This window comes from Panthera leo, chromosome F2 (genome assembly GCF_018350215.1).
Source record: "Panthera leo isolate Ple1 chromosome F2, P.leo_Ple1_pat1.1, whole genome shotgun sequence".
NCBI lineage: Eukaryota > Metazoa > Chordata > Mammalia > Carnivora > Felidae > Panthera > Panthera leo.
In genome coordinates, this window is record NC_056695.1 from 11872139 (window position 1) to 11888975 (window position 16837).

The 16837-nt window shown below is 39.9% G+C and overlaps 1 long non-coding RNA gene across 2 annotated transcripts in view; it reads left to right on the plus strand.

Moving 5' to 3' along the window:
• The window catches only part of LOC122210654, a 98050-nt gene that overhangs the window by 58075 nt on the left and 23138 nt on the right, over positions 1–16837 (plus strand). For both annotated transcript variants that reach the window (XR_006198154.1, XR_006198155.1), the window contains exons 3-4: positions 6117–6178; positions 8678–8878. This is a non-coding gene — a long non-coding RNA (uncharacterized LOC122210654). The remainder of the gene's footprint in view (positions 1–6116; positions 6179–8677; positions 8879–16837) is intronic.

The following is a 16837-nucleotide window of genomic DNA, read 5'->3' on the forward strand; positions in this document are numbered from 1 at the left end:
CGTGCCTTAGCAGTGACACCATGATGGGGCACGCCGGTGCCTCCGCTACCAGCAAGGATGGGTCCTCGGTGCCAGCCAAGATCTGATCCAACTCTAGTGTCCCTCTCTAACACTGTTGGCTGTTGCCTCAGGTAAAATCCAAACTTAGCCTGAACCCTGTGGGGATGGGTGCCTAGAACAACAGATCGCCCCGTAGAGTTGTCCCATCTTTGAGGCAGGGGGTCAGGGTTTGTACTCCGCTGTCCGTCACACCCCAATTCCGGCAATATCGAATCTAGAACAGTGTGAATCGTCTGTGCCTTGAAGATGTCGCTTCTTCCTGGGTCTTTGATCTTGGGCAAATCACTTACCTCTTCTACACGTCAGATAGCTTCTCTGAAAATGGGGAGATGAATTTCTATTTCAGAAGATTATTGGGAGAACTAAAGGAAACAAATAGATGTGAAGTCTTTGATCAGTGCCGTAAGGAGCACTGTAAATGTCCGTTCCCAATCCTCTCCCGCAGTCCCAACATTTAACTACCCTTTGATTTGCAGCAGGTTCACCTTTCTGAACATGGATGAACTATGTCAATTCTCCCTTCCCGCAAATCTCACAAGACTCCTGTAGCATCAGAAACATACTCACACAAGAGTATTCTTTTTAATGGTGGCAAAAGGCACACGACATAGAATTTAGCATTTTATTTTCGAGAGTCCAGTCTTGTTAAGGGTATTCACATTGTTGGGCAACCGATCTCTAGGACTTTTTCATCTCATAAACCTGACACTCTATTAAAAACCACCTTTCCATTCCCAGTCCCCCCAACCCCTGGCAACCAACTTTCTACTTTCTTCTATCTCTGTGAATCTGACTGCTTTGGATACCTCATGTAAGTGGAATCATACAGTATCTGCCTTCTTGTAACTGGCTTGTTTCATTGGGCATAATGTCCTTCAGGTTCATCCATGTCGTGGCATGTGTCAGAATTTCCTTCCCTTTTAAGGCTGAATGATAAATATTCTAGCCTTTGTATACACCACATTTTGTGTTTCCATTTACCCACCAGCGTACCTACACTTGGATTGCTACCACTTTTTGGCTACTGTGAATAGTGATACTGTAAGCATGGCTGTACAAATATCTCTTCAAGTACACGCATTCGGTGCAGTTGCTGGATTGTCCGGTAGTTTTATTTTTAATCTTTTGAGGAACTTCCATACTATTTTCCATAGTGGCCGCACTATTTTGCATTCTCATCAGCTGGACACAGGGCTTCCAATCTCTCCATCTCCATATTCTTGCAAACACTCGCTGTGAGATTGTGGTTTCGTTTTTGTTTTTATATTAGCCATCCTGGTGTGTGTGGAAAATACTTTTAAACCTAGTTAATATCATTAACATTTAACACTTTGTTAGTCTCTGTAATGTTTAATTTTATGTGTCAATTTGACTGGCCTAAGGGATGCCCAGAGAGCGATAACACATTATTTTTGCGTGTGTCCGTGAAGGGCATGGTCACAAGAGATGAGCATTTGATTTGGTAGACAGAATAAAGAAGATCAACCTCACCGATGCAGGTAGGCATAATCCAATCTGTTGGGGGCCTGAATAGAACAAAAAGTCAGAGGAAGGGCAGATTTGCTCTCTGCTGAGCTGATACATCCATCATCTCCTGCCCTCAGACATAAGCAGTCCTGGTACCTGGGCCTTTGCACTTGGACTAGGACTTACGCCATTGGCTTTCCTAGTCTACCGCTTGCAGAGGGCAGATTAGAATGTCCCACACTTCCATAATCACATCAATCAATTCCTATAATAAATATAACATAACATAAATGTTCATGTCTGCATTTCATGTACATGTGAAGATAAATGTTCATATGTCTGCATTTCATGTACATGTAAAGAATGTCCCACACTTCCATAATCACATCAATCAATTCCTATAGTAAATATAACATAACATAAATGTTCATATGTCTGCATTTCATGTACATGTAAAGATAAATGTTCATATGTCTGCATTTCATGTACATGTAAAGATAAATGTTCATATGTCTGCATTTCATGTACATGTAAAGAATGTCCCACACTTCCATAATCACATCAATCAATTCCTATAATAAATATAACATAACATAAATGTTCATATGTCTGCATTTCATGTACATGTAAAGATAAATGTTCATATGTCTGCATTTCATGTACATGTAAAGATAAATGTTCATATGTCTGCATTTCATGTACATGTAAAGAATGTCCCACGCTTCCATAATCACATCAATCAATTCCTATAATAAATATAACATAACATAAATGTTCATATGTCTACATTTCATGTACATGTAAAGATATCTTCTGTTGATTCTGTTTCTCTAGAGAACCGTCACTAATACAGTCTCTATAACTTTTTGCTACCGACAGGCAAATCTTCCCGGTTTCTAGGAGCTCAAAAATCATTAGCATGCTCATTTCAAATTCCAAGTTTTCCTTGAAAGTTAAGGTTTCCAAAGCTTGATTCTTCTATTATTCTGTTGATATAATGCTATATAATATGAATAAAAACAAGAAAGAGAACTGTAGTATATGATCCTGTATGCAATGATGAAAGTCCCTAAATCTCTGAGTGCAAACATAAATGATTCTTTATTATTTTTTATTTAAAAATTATTTTACACTTGATCTTAGCCAAAAGGCCGAGAAGCGATATTTAAAAATTATTTTACTGTTTATTTATTTTTGAGAGAGAGAGAGACAGAGCGTGAGCAGGGGAGGGGCAGAGAGAGAGGGAGACACAGAATCCGAAGCAGGCTCCGGGCTCCGAGCTGTCAGCACAGAGCCCAATGCGGGGCTCGAACCCACAAACTGTGAGATCATGACCTGAACCGAAGTCAGACACTTAACCAACTGAGCCATTCAGGTGCCCCAATGATTCTTTAATTCTTAATTTTAAATCAGGGCTTTTTTTTTTTTTTTTGGTTCAATGCATAGTCCAACTACAATTCATTAACTCTAGGATGGATCCTGTCTGAAGTCTCATGGGCACGATTTCTTACATGTTTTGTTAGCAATAAATGAACGGAATAATTTTAATCTATGTTCTCCATTCTGTATTTTAAATGGAACATTATAGCATAGAAAAATAAACCATTACATCATAATACCTACAGGAAAAAAAAAGTAGTGTTTTGTTAAGTGTTGACAGATTTGTACCTGGATACTCGGTCCTATATGTTAGGTGTCTTTTCCTAGAGTTATAACCTTAAAAAAGATCACATTCCAAAATATGTAAAATGAGAGCCGCAGTAAGAGAGGAAAGAGAGGAAAGAGAGGAGGGGACAAAAAGAATATTTGAAGCAATAACGGTCAGAATTTCCCAGTTTGATGAAAAACATCAATCTACACATCCAAGAAGCTCTAACTGCCAAGTAGGATGGAAAAAACAGGGGTCAGGAGGAATTAACTTTGTCAAGGATTTCGTGTTTAACTTTGTAACTATGTGAATAAATTTTCACATTTAAGATTATTTTTTCTAATTGATTCTTATTTGTAATCGAATTACTTGGTTATTTTTGTCTTTACTCTCTATCTCACTCCACGGGGTGACAGCATTGTAGGACAGGGAGAGTCAGTAGAAGCTTAGGTCATTCTGCTGTCTAAAACCTAATGCCATGGTGGGGAAGGGTATGGAAAGGAATGTGAAAAACTGCCATTGTCAAAACCCATATGTTATTAAGAGCATAAAATCAAACTAAATAAAAGCCTTAATGTGCATGCAAATGGAATAAAAATCTGAGTGAAGTTCAGCCTAAGGTGGAACGCTTTAAATATTCTGTAAGTTCATGGACCATGTCTCATTTGCTTAGCAATGTTCCCATGAAGCTTGTAGTCATGGCCTAGAAGTCTAATATTTTGTTAAAGTTTAGCAGATCCTTTATTAGGACAATTTTAGGGGTAATACATTTAAAACAACATGAAATTAGGAATTTTTGTATTGCAAAACTGTTTTGAAAAGTGTTCGTAAATCTTATACCTTGTAAAACACAAGCACAAAACTAAAAGCCATAAACTGCCTTGGAAAGTTGTGATTGAAAATGAGATCATTCAAATCCAAAATCGATTTTCCTGAATTACAAAGAATATTTACAGAAGCTGGATGATTAATTTTTAGCATTTGCTAATTTATCTTGACTTTTCTTTCACCAAAAAATAAAATAAAATAACTGAAAGGTGTGGAGAATATGGTGGAAAATATTTTTGTTGGTTTTTTTTACTTAAAAAAAATAACAGCCAATTTATTAGAAACTTAAAAGAATAGTATAAAGATTCCTGTATGCCTTTTGTTTGGTTTCCCAACTGTAAATAGTTTATACATTTACTTTCTCATTCTGTCTCTCTGTCTCTCTCTCTCTCTCACACATACGTGTAATTTTTTTCTGAACTAATTGAAAATAAATTGCAAACGTGACTCTAGATATTTTTTGGTGGATATTTCCTAAAATACAAAGACACTATTCTATATAATCACAGCACCACCAACTATATAATGAAATAAACACTGATGGAGCATGACCGTCTAATCCGCAGGACCCGTTCAGATTTTGTCAAATTTTACAATAATTCCATTTGGAGAAAAGAATTGTCTAGAGGTCCAAGATCAAATCCAGGATGACTCGTTGCATTTAGCTGCCAACTCTCTAGACTCTTGCAATTTAAACAGTTCTTCCACCTTTCTTTGACTTCCTTGAACCTGACAGCTTTTGGTGGGAACCTGACACAATTTGGTGATAATTTGACAGTTATTTTCCATAATACTGCTTAATTTTGATGAATATAATGACATACGTTTCTTTCTAAAAATGAACAGCAAAAAGAAACTTCAAACTACTGTAAAATAATCAGCATTCTCTCTGTGCCCTATATCTCACCTCAGTGCTGCAGTTTAAATAAGAAAAAGCACCCTTACAAGAAAGGGAAGAAAAAGAAGGGAGGTGAAAGAAAATGAAATCAATAAGAAAATCTTCAGAACGAGAGAAATAACTTCTGCAACATTTTATTTAAGCCATAATAATCTCTCATAAGTATTAAATCCTAGATCTAATCCAGTAAAAAAAATAATAATAACCAGTATCTATGTATAAATAGGGCACTCTAGTAAATACTTCAACGTAGGTAGGTACCTAATGTCTCTTTCTACGCTTGAAATTCTGGCTTCGTCTTTGTACTTTGCATTGCCTGAAGGTTTTGCAGAACCAAACTATGAATGTCTCGCACCCAATTCCTCCATAGAAAAGTTTTCTCTTTATTGGAACTCATCTCTTTTACTTCGTTGTCTGATTTTCAGCTGGTGTTTTGGCAGATTAACTGTTGGGCATCTGTTACTTAATGACTGCATTGTCATTCTGTTATCATTTATTTTGTTACTTATTTCTCAATAAATGTAATTCAGTCAACAAGTAAACTTCTCTTCCATGAAGACAATGAGTATTCATAATCATAAAAATTATTTCCTGGATGAAATTTTCCGTTATGTATTTGCAACATCAGACTAAAAATTTTTTTTAATTTTTTTTTAACATTTTGAGAGACAGAAAAAGACAGCACAAGCAGGGGAGGGGGCAGAGAGGGAGGGAGACACAGAATCCAAAGCGGGGCTCCAGGCTCTGAGCTGTCAGCACAGAGCCCGATGCAGGGCTCAAACCCACAAACCATAAGATCATGACCTGAGCCAAAGTGAGATGCTTAACCAACTGAGCCACTCAGGCGCCCCCCAGACTACAAATTTTTGAGAAGTATATACATAATTCCTAGGAATGCATTTGCTGCGGTGACATCATCCCATTTCATTCATATAAACATTCACATTTTATTATCTTTAAAAATTATACAGTGCTTTGATCAACACGGCAATGGCTGGTGAAGCTCTCATTTCTTTCATGAATCCTGTGGTTTGTGATCTATTACTCACTGATCCAGTTCCCCAAGATTTTAGAAAAATCTTTACAGTATTAGCTCTGGATCGCATAGCGTTTTTATAAATCGGAATGATATTTTAACTTACCTAAAGGATATAGGTTAATTCCTTGCGATTTCCCTTGTAACTCCTATGTATTCTCCCTTTTTTCTCTGTACAGACTTATCATGCAGCTCCATAGGCCCAAGAGATGCAATAATGTAACAGACAAGATCTTTTAAGGTAATTTTATCCAACATTCTTATTTGGAAGGCATTTGAGAGGAGCACAGAGAAACCAAGTGCCCAGGTTTCCTGATACCAGTTCTGCAAATCCTTGCTACGCTACGCACCAAGGGACCTGCCGTCTTCATAAAGTTGATGTCTTCCGCAAAAACAAAACGACACAGACCAGAAGCCGTCACAGAGTATGTTCTGTGTATCTATGACAGAACACCGAAGCACCCTCTATTTGGGCAGGCTGACCTCCTCGTGGCGAATACAGTTTGGGGAGGACGGAGATAATAGCCGATTAGAACAGACCGCGCAGCCAGATCAGGCACATACCCAGGCAAGCTGTCCAGGCCTTGCCGACAACCTTCTATAGCCTCACCTCTAAATAAACATGTAACAAATATCTCATGGATATCCATTTGAAAGGTCAGCAAATGATTAGCCTGCCCAGAGGGCCCACATGTTTCCATCCAGCCCTGCGTGATTTGAGACCATTTCCTGCACCAGGGTGCCAGAAGACAAATGGGATGCAATTTCAACTAGCCACTTGAGAAATTCTAATCAAACCTTCCAAAGGCTTTAACCAAATAAACCAATCCAATGTGTATTTTAAAAATGGTCTGAGAATGTAAAGGGCGAGGAAAGGGAATGGGAGACAGAACAGAGTAGGGATATAAACATAACATAGAACAGCCTGGATAAGAAATGGAAGTTTTAATCAAGTAGCTGCTGTTTTGTACAACTGGTTTGGTTAGCATTTACTAACAGATGAGACTTGCCTTTGCTGAATTGATGTGAATAGACTGTTTCCTTCTTGGTCGGGCAGACGTGATATGCAGAGGAAGCAAAGTCGTAATTTACTTGTAAGAGGAGTTACATCAGCATCGTGATGGCAAAAGATGTCCCTCATTTTTGTCGCCCCGACAGCAAAAGTTTAGCATCCATGGGCAAGGGTGTGTTTGCGGTAACTGTGGCATCCAACACCACCTGCTAAGGGATCCAGGACAAGTCTCACCTATCAATTCATCAGGCAATAGGCAGACCTTGGTCCTAGCTGTGGATCCTGTAATGGCACCTTAACTGGCTTCAGCCCCTCTTCGCTGTGGTCCAGAAGCTCCTGGAGAACACTGACTTAGGCAATTGCCTGTGCACGAGAGAGCCTTTGGGGAAGTCCAGGATTACAGAGAAGAAGTGCCAGCACACTGCTGCAGCAAAAAACCAATTTGGCTGCCTTCGAGATGGCAGTAAAGACTGGAGGAGATGACGCGAGGATAGCCACGCAGAAGTTCAAGGAACAGGAACAATCAAGGTCACGTAACACCGCCAGAAGCTCGTAATAAGCTTCCTGTAAGCAAACTGAACACATGAGGATCTGCAGTTTACCAGACAAATCAAAATAGCAGCTTTAAGGAAATTCAGTAAGCTATAAGAAAACAAAGCCAAATTGGTACAGAAACTGTGACACAGAGTGGAGTTTCCTCAAAAATTTTTAATGTAAAACTACTATATGATTCTTCAATCCCATTTCTGTGTATGGATCCAAAGGAAATGGAAACAAGATCTGGACAAAATACCTTCACTTCCATGTCAGTTCAGCACTATGCACGGTAGCCAGGATATGGAACAACCTAAGTGTCCGTCAACAGACGAATGGATAAAGAAGATGCGATGTGTCGCATTATTACGTTGTGCTGTAATGAAATATATAACGGGATATTATTCGGCCACAAGAAGGAGGGAAATCCTGCCATTTGTGACCATATGGATGGACCTTGAGGGCATGAGGCTAAATAAGATAAATCGGAGAAAGACAAAGCCTGTACGGTATCACTTCTATGTGGAACCTAAAACTACTGAACTCATAGAAACAGAGAGTAGAAGGGTGGTTACCAGTGGCTGAGCAGTGGGGGAAATGGAGAAATGTTGGTCAAAGGGTACAAACTTCCAGCTATACGATGAGTAAGTCTGAAGCTAATAATTCTGTATTATTCTATATTGAAAGTTGTTAAGAGAGAAAATCTTGAAGAGTCTCACCTGCAAAAGGGAAAACTGGTAATTATATGACATGTTGGAGATGTTGGCTGACACTGTGGTCGTGGCAATCATTTTGCAAAATACAAGTGTATCAAGTCAACACCTACATCTTAAAGTTACACAATGTCATGTGTCAGTTGTATCTCAGTGAAGCTAGAAAATAAATGAATCGTGTAGCAATTTCAGTTAACATTTATCGGTTACGTCATATTACTGAACATCCTGCTAGATCCTTTTGCGTGCAATCTTACTGAATTCTCATAATCACCTAAAGAAATGTGATTTCCGCTGTGTGTGCAGACCATCATCCTGGTTGCTACAGAAGTTAGGAGTTACGAGTAGGAAAAGGGGAGAAAATGAAAAACATTTACACGTGAACCCTCATGTTTGTACTGGTTATCTACTTATTGGTGCAAAATGAATCCACTGAAAACTTAGTGACTTGAAAACAATAGTCCTTTGTCCTCTCTCACAGTGTCCACGCATCAGGAATGGGGCAGGACGTGTTGGACATGCCTTTCCTCCGCAATGCCTGTGGCCTCAGGTGGAACACTCAAAGTCTGGGGGCAGAAATCACCGGAAGATTTACTCACATACATCTAGTGGTTGATTCTGGCCTTGGGTCACAGATCTGGCCAGTCCCAGGCTTCCTTACATCATAGCTCTGGATTCTGAGGTAAGCATCATGGAGGGCGTAGAAGGAGAGGAGCTCGATCCTTTCTGTGACCCAGCCTAAGAAGTCACATGGGATCCCTTCAGTCATACCCCACTGGGCCAGTTGAGACAGTCACAAATCTTGTCCTGATTCCAGAGGAGGGACTATAACCCCAGCAGCCCCATCTCTGGGTGGGTCAGTCATACTGTAAAAAGAGTCTTTGGGATGGGATAAATACATTGGAGCAGCCACCAATGAGAAACAGAATTCCCCACAACCTTATACTTTGGTAAAGCCTTTAGGGTGAGCTCTGAAGTTAGCCAACACCAAGAAACATGCCTCATGCAGGACTCCATGGGTGGTCAGAGAAGGGAAGCATTAGAGATGATTTCAGACTAAGGATTAAGGTGGGCTTCATAGAGGAAGCAGTATTTGAATTCTATCCGACTGGGAAGCATTTTGATTCGTTTATTCATTGTGTGCCTACTTGGTGTATGGATGGTAATGTGCTAAGTGGAGAATATAATGGAAAATTCTACTCCCAAGGCACAAGGTTGAAGGTGATCTCAAAAGAGGGCCTCAGGACTTCCTCAGTGGGGAACTATTCATTTGCACCCTTGCTTCTCTCCTCTCACCATCATATTCCTTCTTGTGTTGCCGGAAGCTCGCAGAGGTGCAGAGATCATGAATCATACTTCCCCTGACTTCCCTTTAGTCTCTGCTCCAACAGAGAGCAGGACCATGGGAGACATGGCACTAAATAATTTGGGGACCAAGCTGGAAATTGCTTTGTATTTATTTTTTTAGTTTTTTTTTTTTTAAGTTTTATTTATTTAATCTCTACACCCAACGTGGGGCTCGAACTCACAACCCAGGGATCAAGAGTCACATGCTCTTCTGACTGAGCCAGCCAGCACCCCTGTTCAACATTTCTAAAGGAAAAAATTCTACAAAACACTGAATGGAATGAAATAATCTATTTGTAGACTATTGAGTTCCCAGTGTTTAAATCTTCAAAGAAACCAAATTTCTTGTGATGTGTGAACTCAACAATTTAAAACACACAGAAGCAAATATTTTTATAATTTCTCTTTTCTGTTTTATTTCAATATATCCCATTTCTTCTCTCTACCCATGTGATTCCACATGGAATAGAGATCAAAGCTTTTACTTGTTGATGAGGAAATGCACAGAAAAATCTAAACATTTACAGTAATTAACAGTTGGACCAGAGAAACTAGAAATGTCAAAGCCATGACTGCGACTTTTTAAATCCCATCAATTATTCTGTTCCTGAGCAAGTGAAACTTGCAGCAATACTAGGGCATTGTCTTTTTTTTAATAGCTCCAAGTCTTGTATTTTACTACTACAGAACAACTTCCTAAAGTAGGATATGCCCCAGATTTATACAAGAGCAGTTCAGTAAAATATTCACTGTTTTTAAACCCGCACACATATTTAAAAAAAAAAAAAACCAAAAACTGACTTTGTGAACTCACTGTAAATTCCAAGCCTCTGTTCTGATCATGAAACATTGACCATGACTCAACTGTGATTTCTTTCCTCATATAGATGAGATTTGCTTATAGCTTTAGACTTATCTTGAAAGTAGATCATCAAATACCTTTACAGTTAAGAATTTTGCAGATTGTACTTCTAATAGAGGATCAAGGCATGGTTATTTAAAAACCAGTGATTTCAAAAGGCTAAGAATTTCATAGGGTAAGAACATTAATTTTCTAGGTTGGAAAATATTTTTTTTACCACAGAGATGGAATGATCCTAAACTCTTGTTTCTCCCTTCTGAAGCTCTTTAGAAGTGGCTCAGAGATAAAGTTCAAATACAACGAACTTTAGATAAACCAGCTCATCAGGTTTAAGCAAATTCAGAGGCCTTCCCACTGTGAGTAAAACCCTAGTCTGTCTGTTATGCTGTCAGAAGCAGCATTCTGTGATTCACATCAAGCCTTGAAAGTACAGAATGATTACTAGGTGTGGTCTAAGCACCCCAAGGCAGCCACATATTTATTCATATGGTGATCTCTCAGGTAAAACCACACTACCAAAGAATAAGGATCTAAAAATATGAGGGTATATTGTAAGAATGTATCAAAATAATATAAGGATCCACAATAAAACTAGCTGATAAGACCCCCAAAATATGAGAAGTGGGGAAGAACCACCACCAATGATAAGACCCACTTGGCATCTGCACTCATGTGGGAGGAAATGGAAAGAGCAAAATGGGGTATCCGAGTACCCTGAGAAAAGGGGGATCCAAAATTCACCAGCAGGTACTCTCTAAGCATGAAAAGACTGTCAGGGGAGTCTACAAATTTCGTTCATGGAGGAGAGCAAGGGAGCCTGAGGAAAGGTCAGCAGGTGCCAAAATGGTCTTGGTCCTTGGAACAGACCAAGGAGCTTTAGAGCTATGAAGCTAGAAATATATCCTGGCCCACCCCTGCCTTCTTAAAAGTACAGAAAAACTCCTATCACTTAAAAATGAGCGACGGAGGGGCGCCTGGGTGGCTCAGTCGGTTGAGCAGCTGACTCTTGATTTCAGCTCAGTCATGATCTCAGGGTTGTGGGATGGAGCCCTGTGTCAGACTCCATGCTGACAGCTTAAGGCTTTTTCCTCTCTCTCGCTCTCTTTCTCCCCACCTCTGCTCCTCCCCCCCCCCCCCTCCACCATGCACAATCTCTCTCTCTCTCTCAAAAAAAAAAAGAAAAAAAAAATGAGCAACAGGAAAGGATCGTAGTCAATTTCTATACAATGTTATTATTATTACAAAGAAAGAAAAAAGTGAGGGAGGAAGCAAGGGAAGGAAGAATATCCTTACAATCAATGAAAGAAAAACATGCCCAGAGAGCAAATAAAACTGTTACCTAATGTCTCAATATGAACTAAAAAAAAATTAACATAATTGTAGAAAGTATTAAAGAGTAGCATAAATCAGAATTGGAAAAATGTGGAAATAAAGTGATTGGAGAAAAGGAATATTTGAAGAAGTTGTCGGAACTCAAAAACTACATTTATTTATTTAGTTACTTATTTGAACATTTTTTCAAAATAAAGAAAAATCATGCAAACTGGAACAAACACAATACAAAATGCCCTAAAAGAGCGTTATAAAATTGAAAGAACAAATATTTTTAAAACCAAAAATGTCATTTTTGAAGGCGGAAGGGAAGACCCAATATACACATAGGAATCCCCAAAAAAATAAGTAATGGATGAGAACAAATAAATCTGTAATTTAAGCAAATTTTCCTGAATGAAAAAAGACTTGAGCCTAACCTGGATACTTGAGAATATTGACCCACAGCTGTCAATACTGACATGTATCCCAGGAACACAGTCTTCAAAAGGAAAAAAAAAAGAAAACCTTTGGGTATTCAGCAAAAATACCAAGTCAGTAAGAAAGTAAAGAAAATCAGTTGCCGTCTCACTTTTCAGGAGCAACACCATAGGCTAGAAGACAATGGCATGATATTTTAAAATATGCAAAAAGGAAAATTCAAGCCAAGAATTTTGTATTCCATTAAATGGATCTTCAAGTTTAAGAACCATGTACTGATGGCTTTGAATTCCAGGAATATGGTTTTGACAAATTCTCCCTGTCAATTTATTACATAATGAGCTTCAGACTACCAATATGGAAGGAGATACATTGACGTAATACTCGATAATGGTTGTGAGATAGAATAGTATTTCGTAATGCAGTCTGGTTATGTTACAATACAACCATCGAAGCTTGATGGAAGAATGGCCAGAGTATATGACAGTAGAGTAACTTCATTTCTAGGCATTAAGCAGTAAAAGGACACTACATCAAATCAGATGGTATGGAGATGAAGAGAAGAGAAAATATGAGGACACTGGCTAATTTCAATATTGCTCCTAGTGGGGAAAAAAAATAGGCAATAACCAAAAAAGAGAGCACTAAATGTTTTATATATAGTATAAAGACAACCTTGAGAACAAAAATATAAACCTTTCTGGAGAACATATTCACTTATACATTTAAAAGAAAAAAGAACACTTTCTTAAAGCTTATTATTTTGAGAGAGAGCGAGAGAGCAGGGAAGGGCAGAGAGAGAGAGAGAGAAAGAGAATCCCAGCTGTCAGCATGGAGCCCGACGTGGGGCTCGATCTCAACGACCATGAGATCGTGTCCTGAGCCAAAATTAAGAGTCGGACATTTAACCGACTGAGCCACCCAGGCGCCCCAGGAAGAACATTTTAATGGTTTCCAAAGAATGAAGGATGAAATAGGGTAGAGGGATCATAAGTTAGTCCTTTTTTGAAGATATCTTGTTCTGTAGATTTGACTTTGGAAGCTTATAAATATTTTATACAATCTTAAAGCAAAATGAAAATTCTAAAAAGCAGTTTCTGGAGTTCCATTTCTGGGATGAAAACATACGCACCTCCATGGACCCAACCCAAGCAAAGTTCATGAAAATTATTCTTCTAACTTTTAAGTCTCTGGGAATTTCCCAAGGGCATCCAGCAAATGAATCACGATTTAGTCAAGAAATCTCCTGAAACTTATAGGAAAAATGACAGTGTGCACTTGAGCTATAACCCACCCACTCCCAGCCCTCTGCCAGCTAAGTTTGACAGAAGCCCCACTCTGGGCGGATGAGGCCGAGAAGACAGGTCTCCCTTCCTCCTCGACTCCCAAAGAAGGATTGTAGTATCTCACCAGGAGAGGCAGTCTGCCAGCATTTCTCATCCCCACCAACTGTAAGATGAAAAAGCCAAATTCCTGCTGAGAACAGCTGAGAGGTCAGGGGTCCGTTCCCCCACCTGGTCCCTCCTCAGACAGACAGGCAGAGGCTGACTCCCAGGCACAGCATGCCAGGAATGCTCCGGGGTTCTGACCACCTTCACCCCAGCTGACTTGTAGGGCAGGGTGCTTCGGGTGGCGGGGTGGGGGGTGGAATTCACAACTGCAAAGGCCAACATAAAAACAAGAAAAAAAATCTTAAATCCGCAACCTATCTTTCACCTTCTGTCCCTAGAAAAAGAAGAAAAAACAGCACAAAGCAAGCAGAAGAAAGGAAATAAGGATTAGTAGTGAAATAAATAAAACAGTGTAAGAACAATAAGTCAGTGAAACCAAACGTTGGTTCTTTGAAAAGATCAAAAATATTGGTGAAACTTGACCTAGATTAAGAAAGAAGTGGGCGCCTGGGTGGCTCAGTCGGTTAAGCGGCCGACTTCGGCTCAGGTCATGATCTCACGATCCGTGAGTTCGAGCCCCGCGTCGGGCTCTGTGCCGACAGCTCAGAGCCTGGAGCCTGTTTCAGATTCTGTGTCTCCCTCTCTCTGCCCCTCCCCTGTTCATGCTCTGTCTCTCTCTGTCTCAAAAATAAATAAACGTTAAAAAAAAATTAAGAAAGAAAAAGAAAGAAAGAAGAAAAGAGAAGATTCAAATTAATAAAAACATAAAAGAAAGGGGCACCTGAGTGGCCCCGTCGGTTAAGCAACTGACTCTTGATCTCGGCTCAGGTCATGATCTCACAGTTCGTGGGTTCAAGCCCCGCATCTCTGTGCTGATGGCGTGAGCCTGCTTAGGGTTCTGTCTCTCCTTCTCTCTGCCCCTCCCCTACTTGTGCTCTTCCTCCCTCTCAAAACAAATAAATAAACTTAAAAAAAATTTTTTTTAAACATAAAAGAGGAAATATTGCTACCAATACATAAATAAAAATAATTGTAAAGGAATACTATGGGGGTGCCTGGGTGGCTGAGTCAGTTAAGTGTCCGTCTGTTGATTTCCACTCAGGTCACGATCTCATGGTTGGTGGGTCTGAGCCCCACATCAGACCCCAAGCTAACAGTGTGGAGCCTCAGAGGGATAATCTCTCTCTCTGCCCCTCCCCCACTCACACTCACACAATCTCTCTTTCTCAAAATAAATAAATAAGCTTTAAAAAAAAAAAAAAAAAAGGTATACTATGGACAACTGCCTGCCAACAAATCAGACAACATACATGAAATGGACACATTGTAGGAGACCTACAGACTACCAAAAGACCCAAAAGAAATAGAAAATCTAATAGACCCATAATCAGTAAAGAGATTGAATTAGTAGTCAAAAACACTTCCCACAATAAAAAGCCTGGGACCAAATGGCTTCACTGATGAATTCTACCACATATTTGAAGAACTGGTACCAGTTCCAAAGCATTCCAAAGTCAAAGTGTTCCAAAGTACAAGCGTTTCCAAAAACATAGAAGAAGAAACAAAGAAACACTGCCTGACCCATTTTGCGTATCATATATTGAATAAGAGACTTGTTTACGGAACACATAAAAAACTCTTAAAACTTAATAATAAAGAGGCAAGCCAATTTAAACAATTTTGAAAAAAAAATTCCTAAAAGAAGATACATACATAAGTGGTTAATAAGCACATAAAAAGATGGTCAACATTACTAGCCATCAGGGAAATGCAAACCGAAACCAAAATTAGACCCCAGTCCACACCTACCGGAATAGCTATAACAAAAGATGGATGACAAATGTTGGCAGGGACGTGGAGAAACTGAAACCCTCCTATGTCGCTGGTGAAAATGTAAAAGATGCAGACACTCTGGAAGACAATCAGCTCCTCGAAATGTGAAACATGGGGTTGTCACGTGACCTGGCCATTCCACTCCTGGTTTATACTCAAGAGAAGTGAAGACACAATGTCTTCTCAAGAACTTGCCCACAGGCAAAATAGACGGTAATTACCCACCATAATTAACTGAAACGTACATGTTGAACTTTAAAAGAAAATACAACTTGCAAGATCTGATAACTGGAAAAAATTGACAACACAAACTCACCACCAGAATACCAGAGTAACAGTGTCTTTTGTGGTTGTCGTTGTTGGTTTGTTTGTTTCCTGCCTCGGGCTTGGGTTTGGCTTTAGATCCATGAGGCACTATTTTCAGTACAGAAAACAGGTGCAGCTTTGCCGAAACAAACAAGAAAACAACTCTCAGCTTTGCGGTGTGTTCAGGGCAGCTCGTGAGTGACGTTCCAAGGCAGCTAAGGCAGAGCCAGAAATCACTTCCCGTTCGAAGTACAATCATCAGGGAGTCAAAATCAGAGCTGTGATGAAACTTCCTAGACTGTTGCTTCGTCGGGACATTCATATGTGCATCCACAGTGTGACCTGTTTGAAGTTAGAAGTAGAGCTTGAATGTCTGACTAGCCCATATGCAAAAGCAATTCGGAAGATTGCTGGAGAAGCACCTTCATGCACAGAAAGGCTGAGAGATGCGGAGCGGCTGAAATTGCAAGGGGAGAAGTCTGAGGCTCGGCTGGCCAAAGCCACCAGCCAGGTCCTAGGCAACGGTGGGACAGCCTGGGCGGCACCTCTGGCCTCCTGCCCTCCTGGGAGCCCCCCCCCCCAACAGATGGCAGCAGCAGCAGCAGCAGCAGCAGCAGCAGCAACAGATCACAGAACAAGGTGCCATCACCTGTTGTGAGACGTGCCTAAGGCTCAGCGGTACCCGTGCGTCGTCCCTTTCGCTTTGGGCCAACCTCATTTCTCAACTCGGAATCTTCACAAGTCCCAGAAACATTGTGCTCAGACTAAAAACATTAGTTTTTAGCACTCAAGACTTTTCTGAAGGTTTCACAGGAGAAATGGAAAAGAAAGATCAACCCCACACTGCAAAAGAAACCACTCTAAAACTCTTCATTGAACAGGTGAATCTCCAAGGTTCTGTCCTCCCCACCAGGCCACTCCTGGCTTCCTTCCTCAACCTCCGCCACCCCCCACCCCCACTTTATTATGTAGAGAAAATCATTCTTGCCCCATTTCCATCTTCTCCCTTCAAACATAATCTTCACAGTGTTGAGCAAACAAAGGGCTTTCTGGAACCCAGGATCAGCCCTCCCTGTTCCCCATAAACTGTGGGATTATAAATTATCTTTTAATTTATTATTATTTAATTAATTAATTTTATTTAAATTAT